Raw genomic sequence first — 14,170 nt, 5'->3', positions numbered from 1 at the left:
ACAGTATGGAAGTATAAAGAGACACATATAGTTCAATGGAACAGAATAGAGAGCCCAGAAACAATGAGGAACCAAGCAATCTTATGAATAAAGCAATCTTTTAACAGGTATGGCTGGCAAAACTGGCTCTCAATATGGAGAAACGTGAACACTGATTCTTATCTAGCAAATACACAAAATTTAATTTGAGATGAATTATAGATCTAAATCTAAAAGCTAAAATTATCAAGTTTCTAGAATAAAACTTAAGAGAATATCTTCATGATCTGCAGATGGGCAAGGTTTCTTAGGTAGGAGGCAAACAATAGAAGAAAAAATAATTGTCATCCAGATTTTATAAAAATTAAAAACTTCTGCCCATCAAAACTACAGTTAAGAAAATAATGGTGTGCAATGGCTGCAAACAGTGGCTTCCTCAGTAATATATGCAGTCTGTTGCTTGTGTGGGTTGTCCTAAGGGACCTTAGAGACCACACTTGCCAGTGAATATGCATGTCTGAACTCATGCTGTCCCCAGTCTAGGCTCCAGACAGTATTCAGAGTGTCTTTGGAAAGTCCCAGGGCACAGTGGTCATGGTCCACATTGGCCAAGTTGTCATGTCCTTCCACGCCAAGTTGCAGAACAAGAAGCATGTGATTGAAGCCCTCCATAGTGCCAAGTTCAAGTTCCCTGGTGGCCAGGTGGTCCACATCTCCAAGAAGTGGGGCTTTACCAAGTTTAATACAGATGAATTTGAAGACACGGTGGCTGAAAAACAGTTTATCCTGGATGGCTGTGGGGTCAGATACATCCCTAACTGAGGCTCCCCAGGGCAAATGGTGAGCTCTGCACTCCTGAGAGCTTCTGCACTGCCCCTCCTTAGGCCCACCAATAAATCCTAATTGCTACCCAAGAAAGAAAATGATGACAAGTCACAGACTACGAGAAAATATTTGTAAAACATTTCCATTAAAGGAATTGTATCAAATATATACAAGGAACTAAAACACAAGAATAAAAACACAAACAACCCGATAAAGAGAAGGGCAAGAGAATTGAGCAGACATTTCAAAATAAGGTGGATGAACTAAATGTATGCCTACCCTATGACCCAGTAACTCCACTTCTAGGTATTCACCTAAAAGAGAAGAAAACATACAACCACAAAAATACTTGTACAAGAACATCCCTAGCAGTTTCATTCACGGTAGCCTCTAACTAGAAACAACTCCATGTAATGGGAAAAATGGATAAACAAATTCTAACCGTTAATGGGTGATACAAAAGGAACACAGCACTAACACATGCAACAAAATGGATGGATCCCCAAAACATGATGATACTAGTCGGTTCCATTCACATGAAATTCTAAAAAGGTCTGTCTAAAAATGAAAACTGATTGCTTCTGCAAGATGAGAACAGTGATTGACTGGAAATGGGCATGAACAGACTTCCTACATGATAGAAATGTTCCATATCTTGATAGGGATTTGGGTTACACATGTGTAAGCATTTGTCAAATCTCCTGGAAGAATATACTCTGTGCATTTTACCATTTCACTGATATAAATTTAACACCCCAACACACACACACACACAAACCACAAGCAAATATTGAATTCTGCTTAATGATATGCATGCTGAAGTATTTGAAGTGAGGTATGCTGATGATCTACATCTTATTTAAAAATATACCAAAAATAAGATGTATTGAAGGATAGATATATGGATAGATGTTTGAAGAAGGGAGATAGAGCAAAATGTTCACATTTGAAGAGTCTACCTGCTGAGTAGCCAATTGTGAGTACTCACAATTCTTTTCATGTTTAAAATTTCGCAATAAACCTTTGGGGAAAGGGGAGTCAAAAGATGGGATGCAAAGCTGATCAAGAATGGAAAAATCTCACAATAGCCTTGAGGTGAACCAGGAAGGAGTGGTCAGAATTTCCTGGGGTGAAAGAAGGGTTCAGCTAGGTTTCTATAGCCCTTGTGTGTCAGAAAGTCAGTCAGCCTGTGTCCCAGCCGTTCTTTTTCAACAGTCACACCCAGTCTGCCTGATCACACCTATCCAATAGGACATCTGAGAGACAGCATGGTGACATTACATTTTCCATCTCCCCATGAGAGAGTGTCCTCCCCACAGGAGACCGGAGATTATCCCAGGACAGGGACTAGGTATCCCCCAACAGACTAAATGCTTACTTTATTTTTTTAAGTTTATTTTGAGAGAGAGACAGAGAGAGTGGCAGAGAAAGAGGGAGAGAGAAAATCCCAAGCAGGCTCTACATTGTTAGTACAGAGCCTGACGCGGGGCTTGATCTCACAACCACCAAATCATGACCTGAGCCGAAACCAAGAGTCAGACGCTTAACCAACTGAGCCACACAGGTGCCCCTAAGCACTTACTTTAATTTTTTAAATGTTTATTTATTTTTGACAGAGAGAGAGAGAGAGAGAGACAGAGCATGAGTGGGGGAGGGGCAGAGAGAGAGAGGGAGAGAGAGAATCCTAAGCAGGCTCCAGGCTCTGAGCTGTCAGCACAGAGCCCGCCATGGGGCTCGAACTCACGGACCACGAGATCATGACCTGAGCTGAAGTCAGACGCTCAACCGACTGAGCCACCCAGGCGCCGCCCCCCCCCCCCAAGTACTTACTTTATTTTTTTATTTTTTTATTTTTTTAAATTTTTTTTTCAACGTTTTTTATTTATTTTTGGGACAGAGAGAGACAGAGCATGAACGGGGGAGGGGCAGAGAGAGGGAGACACAGAATCGGAAACAGGCTCCAGGCTCCGAGCCATCAGCCCAGAGCCTGAGGCGGGGCTCGAACTCACGGACCGCGAGATCGTGACCTGGCTGAAGTCGGACGCTTAACCGACTGCGCCACCCAGGCGCCCCCCAAGTACTTACTTTAAATAAGACCTGGGTCTTCCCCATCACACCGTGAGCTTCCTCAGGCTAGAAGTTAGCTCTTCCATCAGTTTGGGAACTCTGTTAGGATGGAAACTAACTCTACCACCAGAAGGCTGCCCTGGATGTATCTGCCATTTGACAGGGGCCTTTCAGAGAGCTGTCAATTGTTTCCTGTGTTTCTCCCATGATTCCCACTTGAGCTGTGCAGGTTGAGTGCACTCAGCAGAGAGTGAGAGAGGAGTTACTGACAGTTTCCAAGCAGGAATGCTCCAACTTCAATCATCCCAGAAGCTGACACTCTTTTACATTTAGCTAGGGAAAAGCAATATGAATTCACTGTAGTGATTGAGACTTTACACGCCCTAAAGTGAAGAAATTCTAACTTGAGGTTCCCTCAGCAACTGTAGCTGGGCAACGTCACCCCCAGGCATTGGCAACAGGTCACAATGCTCAACAGCTCATTGGGCAGGTGGAAGCACATCCGCCTTCACACACCTGGGCTCACAGGAACTAAGGGTGGGGTGTACCCAGATATCCAGAGAAAGGGGGAGGGTGCTGAGGCTCCAGGAAGAACAGACAGGAAAAGAGAGAGGGGGAAGAGCAGAAGTGTTTTCTCTGCTTCTCTTCTTTAGAGAACCCTATGAGACAACTAGTATATCTCCCCCTTATCTCATTCTCTCTCTCTCTCCCTCCCTCTCTCTCTCCCGCCCTCATGAGTACACAGATGCACAGCTTAAAGTATGATTCATGTTCTCAAGGGTAGGTTCCCTAGCAACTCATGACACTTTTTCAAGGGGTTGCATGATTGGACGCTAGACACCTGGCTGAGAAATGGAACAAACTTGGTTATTCTATGGGATACAAGATCTACTCATCTCCCATCCTTCATGCCAGTTTCCCTAGAGCTTCCCCCAACCTCTGACCCCTATAAGTTTGATTACTTTCCAGATTTTCTTTGGGACTCGGCTTCTAACATGATAATACAGTTTGTTTTTATTATTCTGGGTGACATGGAGAGAGAGACATTGAGCCAGGCCATGAGAACTAATCTCCCATTTTCTATGCCAAAATTTTTCAAAGTGTCACCCTGTGCTTCTTCCAGTGATAGTAAACAAAATGACTTGAAAGGTCTTTCACTACAAAATAACTAGCTCCTGCAAAAACAGACTTAAGTGCATTTCTGGGGTCAACATAAGTAAGAGAAATATGTATAATCCCATCCATCCCCCAAATTTACTGAAACTAGGGCAACAAGTAATAAGCAGCAAGGAAACGCAAAAGACAAATGTTGGAGCAGATAAAGATACTTACATTCACCACTGCTATTTAACATTGTGTTACTAGAACAATTAGACAAGAAAAAGAAATAAAAGGCTTCTACGTTGGAAAGCATGAGGTAAAACTACCTTTGCTCATAGATGACATGATCCCATATGTACAAAACCCCAAATAATTCACAAGAAACTGCTAGAGCATTCAGTTCAGCAGAGTTGTAGGGTATAAGATCAGTTGTGTTTCTATACACCTGCAATACAGAAAGGGAAGTTAAGGGAACAAAATCATTCATTATAGCATCTAAAAGGTTAAAAATATTTAGGAATAAACTTAACCAGGGGCACGAAAGACTCATATACTGAAGACCACAAAATTGCCAAAAGAAATCAAAGAAAACCTAATGAAACGGAAACTTCGGGGAGCAAAATTTACCATGCATCTCTTTGCATGTGGGTTATTTTAAGCTGATTATTTTTAAGAAATAGAAGACTCAGAAGTTTTTCTTTATTGCCTCCCTACTAACTGCCTATCTAAAAGAATTTAGACAGAGGACCTGTTCCTGGAAGGGAACGATCACCATAGATGACTACAGTATAATATGAACTAGGTGTCATAGACAGAAAGGAACCCAACAGAGTAATGTTAAAATTCCTCTGTGTCCCATTGTTTCTGCATGGCCCAGAAAATATTTGTTTACCAAACCTTTACTCTTTTTCAACCTCCTGTGAATTGTCTTCCTTCCCTTTGAAGTCCCAGACCCCTACCCCCTTCTCCTTAGCTCTAGATGGTATATAAGCCTCAACTGTCTGACTGCCTAGAGGTCTCATATTTTTATGAAGCTCCCATAGGTGCATGATTAAACTTGATTTCCCCCTGTAATCTATGTCAATATAAGTCTTAGACCAGTCAAAAGAACCTCAAAGGGTAGAGAAAAATTTTTCTCCCCAACAAAGCACAGCTCACATTCATAGGTAGGAAGACCATATTGTTAAGATGCCTATACTACCCAAAGTGATCCACAGATTCAATGCAATCCTTATCAAAATTCCAAAAGCCTTTTATTTCTGAAATGGAGAAGCCAAACATCAAATTCATATGGAGTTATAAGGGGACCCTAAATAGCCCAAACAATCTTGATAAACAATAACAAAGTCAGAGTCACTTTTCCCCAATATCAAAACTTACTACAAAGCCATAGTAATTAAGAGTGTGGTACTGGCATCAAAAGGAATTATCAAACAATTGAAAAGACAACCCACAGAATGAGAGAAATTACTTGCAAATCATTTGACCTCAGACATTGGAATTAACCCACTAGAGTCTCAGCTGCATGAAAGCAGGTATTTTTATGTGTTTTGTTTACTGCTGAATCCCCAGCTTCTACACTAGAAACTGGCACATAGTGGGCACTAAATAAATACCTGATGGATAGTCAGATATAAAAAATAAAATGAATACATAGAAAATGTTTAGAGAAAACTTGCATATTTGAAGGTCTTTTAGGACACTTACCCAAAGTCACACAGCTAGAAAGTGGCAGGATTCAGGACTCAATCCAAGAGTATCTGACGTCAACACCTGGGTCTTTAACCTTTATATTATTATGCTGCTTCCCCAGTAACCCAAGGTAAACCAAGGTTTGGTTTTCAAGAGGAGACAGCAGAGTGGAAGTTTTCAGACCATGTCCAATCTGAGTTATTTCTCAGGACTCCATCTGGATTCCTTCTCAACACCTACTTGCCTTTCGAAGAAAACATTTCCCAGGAAATGGGCACTCCGTGTCTTTCCCTACATATGAATAGAGTGGGAGGAAGGGAGGGTTGTTGAGGGTTTTTTCTTTATTTCTTTTTTCTCCCTTTTTTTTTTTTTTTTTTTTTTGGAAACTGTCCGGGGGACGTGGTGCTGCTACTGGTGGTGGCAACTGCTACAATCAGAGCTGTTTCGAAGCAAAGAACTAATTTACTGCATGAATGACTTTAGCTCAAAAGAAGAAATAAGGACGATCAGGAGTCCTAAGGGAGCAGAATAATAGGGTAATTTACACGGGGAGATGAGGGAGATGGGAGAAACATGCAGGGTAATTCTTCTGTATAATCTTTATTTTATATTTTTGCCCTTTTTCCCTTTGCCTCTCTGGGGACAAAGCCTCAGCTCAGAGATGATTCCTGGCCATCCCCAGGGTTGATGTCTGAAAAAAAAATGAAAGGGCAAGGAAGAGGAGGCTTCTCAGGCTGAGGAAGAGAAGGTCGAGAGGTGGTTTCACGGCAGTTTTCTAAAGCTAGCTTCTACTGGGAGGATGGTCTGTGGGAGGCCCCTATTAAACCTTGTGATTGGTGAGGGATTGCAAAGGGTAGCTTCAGATGTCTGAGTGCTGTGTACAAAGGAGCTGTTATCTGTACCACCAGCTTGGGCTGGCCCCAAGCAAAGAGCTCACTATTGCCCCTGTTATGGACTGAGTATTTGTGTCCCCCCCCCTAAATTCATATGTTGAGGGGCACCTGGGTGGCTCAGTTAGTTAAGCATCTGACTTCGGCTCAGGTCATGATCTCTCGGTTCTTGAGTTTAAACCCCGTGTCAGGCTCTGTGCTGACAGCTCAGAGCCTGGAGCCTGCTTCGGATTCTGTGTCTCCCCCTCTCTCTGCCCCTCCTCCACTCTCAAAAATAAGTAAACATTTTTTTAAAAATTAAGTAAGTAAATAAATAAATAGATAAATAAATTCCTATGTTGAAATCCTAAACTCCAGCCTAATGGTATTAGGAGGTGGGGTCTTTGGGATGTGATTAAGCCATGAGGGTCGAACCCTCATGAATGAGATTACTGCTCTTATAAAGGAGGTGCAAGAGATCTCCCTCACTCTCTTTCCACTATGTGAGGACACAACACATAGGGGTTGTGTCTACATCCCCAAGGGGGGGTCTCACCAGAACCCAACCAAGCTGGCATTCTGAGCTCAGACATCCAGCCTCCAAAACTGTGAGAAATAAATTTCTGTTGTTTATAAGTCATCCTGATCTTTGGAAATTTACTGTAGCAACCCAAATTGACTAGACCACCCCAGATTCTTAATTTCCCAGCACAGAAAAGATATGGGCTGGCAGGACTCTTGTATAACATTTAGTCCAAGACACGCATAACAAAACCACCAAGTCTTGGGTTCCAATGCATCCAGTTCTTACTTCAGTGCATACTAGCTATGTAACCTTGGCCAGACCCTGGAGCCATGGGTTTTCTCCTCCGCAAAGTCAAGATTATCATCTTCACTGTCATTTGTGAGGATCAAATGAGATGGCACCTGACAAAGCACTTTGTAAACTGAAAATTACCATATGAGTGTGAGTTATTATTGTTATTTGTCAATGAAGGAAACTGAGTCCCACAGGGGTCAAGTGACTCATCCAAAGTCACCACACCACACCACAGAGACAGCATAGTGCAGTGGTTAACAGTACAGACTTTGGAGCAGGCTGCCTGGTCTGCCATTTGCCACCTGTGAGACTTTGGGTAAGTTAGTTAATGTCTCTGTGCTTCAATTACCCCCATCTGTCAACTGGGGATAATAATAGTACATACCTCATAGAGTTGTGTGACTATAACATATCCAAGAATTTAGAACAATGCCTGCAAATGGCATTTAATAAATGCTAGCTATCACTATTATTCAGGAAATATGGACTAAGCCCAGGAGATTTCAAATCAGGTGGGGATCCCCCTTGTGGAACCTTTCAAAGACCAAGAATGAAGAAATGAGAGTCATGTTCAGCAATAGGAATTCAGGTTAGGCTGAGGTAGAGCTCCAAGTCTGGTAGAACTAAAAGGTCCTGCCTAGGAGTCAGGAAACCTGCGTTCTGGACCCAGCTCTGCCACCTAATTCAATCTCTCTGAGGCCCAAGCTCTTTGTCTATAAAATGAAACTGACAATCTTTCCCAACTTGTCCGTACCACAAGGCTTTGATTACACCCAAGTGGAAAGCCTCATAAACTATAAAGTTCTGTGAATGTATTAAGATTATTCCTGGAAGTATAGATCACTGAAATGACTTTTGCAGGAAAGAGCAGAACTGGGAAGGGTATGACATTTCCTGATTCTGAAAAAATGCAAACAAGAGCCAACTTACAGAATTTTGGGTTGCAGTCCTTTCTGACAGTTGAAGTATGTTCAGGGTCCTTTATGGCATAAGCTTGGCCAAGGACCTCCCCAGAGTAGACATAGGGAAATGGAACAGAGTAAGTCAGCTACTTACTCCACACTAGCCTCTACATCCTACAACACTCATACAGGTGAAACCAAGATAATTATATATCTCTACATTTTTCAAAGTCCCATATCAGACATCTCCCCTCCTTCAGAAAGACTGCCTGAAGTCTTCCAGCAAAAGATGCTCACTACTTCCTCAGGATTCTTATGCTGCTTGCATAAATAGCTAAATTTCAGTTAAATAGAGTAATGGGACCCAGGGGCATGGAAAGAAGCCACAGACATACCTGAGTCACAAATAAAACAAAAGTGTCATCAACTGTCCATCACATGTTATCAGATCACTGTGGGTAAAGGGCACTGGACCCAGAGGTACTCACTTCTCCAAAGGGACTTGGAATTTGGGCAGGGGGTAATGCATGTATATGCAGAAAGGAGTTAACCTTAGGATCAGAAAGCTTGGAGTGGGGATGAAGAAGTTGAGGTGGGCTGTTCCAGTTGGGGCACAGGTAGAGGCTCACATATGATCCTCTAACATGGAATCACAGACATTCTCCCTTCGCAAAAGAGATCTCAATATACACTAATCACCTCTTATGTGTCCCCTTGGGGGAATGAATCACATCCCACTTTCTAAAGTATTTTATCCACAGGCAATGCATTAATTAGCCCCCAGATAATGACATGACAATAATTTTATTTTTCACTTCCCTTACTATATTATCATTTATTTGTTACTTTCACAACTCCCCTACCATCCTGGGAACTCTTTGAAGGAAAAGATTGTGTCTAATTCACTTTACACCCCTTGTGTCCAGAGCCTGGCATACCAGATGCTCAACAAAATTTTGTCCAACAACTGTTTGTTAAATTTAGAGATTAGAACGTGTCACTTGTCGTTAGAGACATTTCTGGATAGCTGTCAGCTGCACCTCTTTGCCTCTTCTAGACCTTTGGGAACAAAAAGATCTTTACTCTACAAATCCACCTTTTGCCTTGTGACCCTGACAGATAAGGGGAGGCCATAGAAACCCTTAGTAGATGGAAAGAGAGGAGCCTAAGCTCAAAGACCAGACCCAGAGCTGAGTTCTGAGTGTTGACAGTTGCTGTGACTCACTGAAGAAAAATTGGGTGGCTGGGGGAAGAAAATCCAAGGAATACTTCAAAACATTCTGCTTCCATGTGGCAAGCTGAGCCTGGGCAATTGGAAGAGCCCAGGCTGGCATTGTCTTTGGAGCTAGCAGAGAGAGTTACTCTAGTGATGAGGCTGGAGCCAGGAAAAACAGAAGGACTAGGAGGAAAAATAACCTGCCTCCAGTCCTACGGAAAAGCAGTATCACATTTGATGAGAGTTCACAAAACACAACAGGACTTTCATTATTCATTGTGTTTCAAGACAAAAGATCTTTCTGTTTCTGCTTTACACTGAAACAATTTTTAAATTACCTAGAAATGGAAACCAGTTTGAGAGTCCCAGGAATATCCTCTGTTGGCAATTTGCATCCACCCTTAAGGAGGGCCTGGCACTTTAGCCAAGACCCCAACAAATGATCCAAGTATATCATAAAACATTGGCAAATGAAGCCAATTTTACTGAAGATTTAATCAAAAGATGGAAGAGATGGTTGCATTGCATACCACAGAGCAAAACTTAATACAAGTGATGATTAGGAAAAAAACACCAAACAACATCCTGCTTCCTATATCCCAAAGTGAGCATTACCAATCTGACCTGAACACTGGGCTCGTGCTTCTTGGGGGCTTCTTTGGTCATGAAAGTCAATACTGGCCACACTTTTATATACACTGACCTAGCCCATCCCAGACTTCATTGTCCATTCACCAGTAAGCAGCCACAAGAACTCCGTAATGGGCCAGTCATTGCCACAAAGTTGTTCTCTATTACCTGTACATAAGTGTTCCTACTTAATGTGTAGGAACGAATGGGCTCTATATTTATGGTTGTAGCTGTTGCATTGCTGTAGCCTGTGGTTTTATGGCCCTAATTTCATAATCAACCGTAGTTTTAATTTTTCTCCTTCTACCCTGCAGCCAGAGTCTCCTGGATGTGGGGGAAGGGAGAGAGTTCCTGTCCAATCGCTCTAGGCCACCTGTCACAGCAAAAATCCTCACTAGAGCCAAACCAACCCACCTGCTCCTTCATCAAAGAAGAAGGTCACCTACCCTGTGGGGAGGAGGCCTGAGCAGCCCAGATGCCCTCCGTGTCGGAGGCCTGAGCTTTGAAAAGTAGCAAGTTCATCCTGTAAATGTGCCAGGACAGTGCCAGCTGTTCAGAGCCCTCTGGAGATGCCCCAGCTAGGGCAAAGGGAAGGCAGGGGTCAGGAGAAGGAGGCCTGCCAGTTGGAGGACCTGACCCTAGCCGTAGGCACAACATCATTAAGCAGAGAGAAGAGAGGAGTGTGGGTAACAAACTCTGTCTCTGTCCGTGGTTCTGACTCATGCTTGTAAACTTGATCCTGAATGTTTTCTCCAAAACCCAGGATTCTGGTGACTTTGGTCCAGATTCCTTTGCTTTTACTTCCCTTCTTGATGACATTACCAATTGTTTTACACTGATGCAAAACAAACAGAATCAGGACTTGCATTCCACAACTGATGCAATTGGTTTCGCGTAATGTTGACAATTCTATCACATTTCCAATATTTACAAGTGTTTTCCTTTGGGTATTTGAGGGGCTCCTCTCCCTTAATGCACTGTTGCTACTCACGTATTCCCCACACACAATGTAGAGGTGAGAAGTGGAGAGAGAATGGCATCAGCAGGATGTATTGGATGAGTAAAGTTGGTCCCAGCAGGACACATCCCACCTGCAGATTTATTATTCTAGGGAGCCACCATACGACCCTTGTGGAGGAGAGCGGGCTGTTTGAACATTTCTAATCTTGCAAAGCCACTCAGTGTGACAAAAACTCTCCCAAGGGGCATATTTGAGACCCGGAGGGCAAGGACAAAGAGGGAGAAACCCCACGCAGCTTCACTCTCCAGAGAAGGGAGAAGGAGGACTCACTCTGAGAAGAAATCTGGTATCTTACCTGCCACAACCAAGGCAGGGGTGCAGATGGAAAGAGATGAGCAATTTGAAAGGACTTATTAAGAGATTCTTATAGGCCCATTCTGTTCCTACCCTTGGCCTGCCATTCATTTTGGAGTAGAAGAAGTATGGGTTCTGTACTGGAGACTAAGACCTACCTCTTGCTAGCTGGTCAGTTTGGATGAAATGTTTCATCTCTCTGGACTTCTGCTTCTGCATCTGTAAAACTAGTATGATAATAACAATCCCTCCTCACAGGATGCTCCTGAGGACTGGATGAAATAACAAATGTAAAACACTCAAAGCTTGAGGAGGACCCAAGGAATGGCAGGTTCTCTTCTGCTGAGAGATTTTCTAAATTCAGTCCACCAGAGTGAGACCTAGAGTGGGGGAAGGAGTCTTCTGAAGTCATTCGGTAACCAGGTGTGCTCCTATGACTTCCAGACCTTTTCTCACAACTCAACAAAGAGCACACAGTGCAACAACTTCAACTTGGTAGAAGGAGGCATGATACTTACATGCGTGTTTCCAATTTGAGCTTTTCTGCTCCGGATGAGGAGGACAGGACAAGAGAATCTTTTTCTTGAGGTTTCCTTGTCACAGTTTCTGTCAAACAAAATTAGAAAGAAGGTGTGCCTGTCCTGGACATGTGATTGCATGTGTGCATGCGCACAAGTGGACACACATGCGTGCACATGCACACACACACCTCAACTTTATCACTGGGCTTCCTGAGGTTGATTTACCTCTCTCCCTCTTCCCTCCAGCATCAAGCTGAATGCTTTTTCCATCATTTCTTCTCTTTGCATTTGAAATTTATATTTTCCCCTTTCAGTCCCCTTAGCTCCTTCAGACCCGCTCCCCGCTAGGCAAAGACACTGTCTTCCCCACCAACCCAAACATGCCCTAAGGGAGGCAGCCATCATACCTGGTTAGTTGGACACCCCTCCTCACTGGGAGCTATGCCTCCCTCACTGGATTCATATTCCCAAGGGACAAGGGCTGGTCTTTCCCAGGAGGAGGTAGAGGCCTCTCTCTTTCTCTCCTCAAAACTTACGATGATAGTGTGAGCTCAGAGGAATGGAGTAATTACAAGAAAATTATACTTGGGCCAGGAGTCCTTCTAGGAACCAGACACCTTCTTAAAAGTGTGAAGGAAGTGCAACACCCAGGAGTCTGCAATCTCTCTTGCTACATTTTTATGGGTTCACATCCTACTCCCATCTTCCCCATCCCAGCCCCAGAAACATCTCCATTATTCAGTGTATACAAAGGCAGGAAAGCATCTTGGGAACTTTGGTGCTAAGCTGAAAATTGGGGTTTGTGGCTTGGAGAGGTGGGTTCTTGTGCCACAGAGAAAGTGTTCATGTGTCCTTGCCCACTGGAGCCCTGAAATGGGGCTGTTTCTTGACACCCCCCCCTTCCTGTGGGCAGCCATATGTCTATAAAGCTAGAAGCTGTAGCCAAAGTACTATGTGTCTGTGGTGGTAATGACCAAGTCCTGAGAGGCAGAAAGACCCCATTCTAGTTCACTGATGACAAAGGTCAGCCCTGATGGCCTGATGTCACTCCAAGCCATTTATGGTTCTCAACTCTGATTTGGGGGAACTTGAAAACTCTCACCTCTTAAGCACACAAAGACAGCACTCAGAGACTTTAGAAATCATTTGGTCTAATCTTTCATTTTACAGATGGGTAAATATAGTCCCAGAGAGACTTTCATAGTGATAGAACATTCATTCCATCTCTAAAACTCAAAACTCCCACCTCTCAAGCAAGAGAGAGGCATCATGGGAGAGTGGAAATGGCTCTGGTGTCTGAGTTTGAATCTGGACCAGATTCAGACCAGCCTGGAGTTTGAATCTTTACACTGTCCTCTGAGATGATCTGTGTTCTTGGGCAAATCACTTAACCTCTCTGAGTCTGTTTCAGTGTTTAGAATGGGCTGGTGACGGGTATTGTGGGGATTTAATGAGGCAGCACACATGGAAGAGCTTCATACACAACAGATGACCCAAAAAGTGAATTCTCTCTCCCTAGTGTGGATTTCCCCTTCACCTGCAGTCCACCCCCAGCACCTTCTCAACCCCATCAGCAAATTTGCTCTCCCTATAGGGCCTCCCCCCTTACTTTTCCTGCCATCATCTAAGTGCTCCTGACCCCCTCCCCACCAGAGTGAGCTGGGGAAGGAGGGATTGATGAGAGGACTTGGAGGCCCTCGTGAGCTCTCTGCTCCGAGCGCAGAGGCAGGGAACAGAGCAAAGGTGGGAGGAAGCAGGCAGGGTCAGTGAACTGGCCTCTTTGTTCCTGGAAAATGAGCACAATTGCCATTCTTTTCCGCAGGAAGCTGGGTCCGGCGAGCCAGCAGCAGCGAGGTGTTGCCTTGGTGAGTAATGGTCCAGCAATGGCTCTGCCCTCCACTTATACCTCGTGCCCCAAAGATGAACTTAGGGCCCATGAACCAGGGAAAGTGACACTTCAGTTCAGCCATACCAGCGTCCCCTCACCAGCCCCTCAACACTCTGCGTTATTTCTCTCCTCCATGGGGGTCCTCCAGACCTGGTCTCAGGAGAAGCTGCCAGAGGGTGATGGAGGCCCAGAGAGGGGAAGGGCCTCATCTGAAGGCACACAGCCGCTCAGAGCCCTACCACCTCAGAGCCACCGGTGCCCCGTCACACAGAGCCTGTGGGACAGTCTGACACTCCCAGGGCTCTGCCACTAGCCTACGTGCTTATCTACAAAGGAAAGACTAAA

General features: G+C 44.0%; 1 pseudogene; it reads left to right on the top strand.

Annotated features, from left to right (window-relative positions):
- Nucleotides 1-366: 366 nt before the first annotated feature.
- On the top strand, nt 367-475 carry LOC131498622 (small nucleolar RNA SNORA70; annotated as a pseudogene).
- Nucleotides 476-14,170: the final 13,695 nt, after the last annotated feature.

Source organism: Neofelis nebulosa, chromosome 16 (assembly GCF_028018385.1).
Source record: "Neofelis nebulosa isolate mNeoNeb1 chromosome 16, mNeoNeb1.pri, whole genome shotgun sequence".
Taxonomy (NCBI): Eukaryota; Metazoa; Chordata; class Mammalia; order Carnivora; family Felidae; genus Neofelis; species Neofelis nebulosa.
The sequence above is the reverse complement of the archived record's forward strand: the minus strand, read 5'-3'. Positions and strand labels throughout refer to the sequence as shown.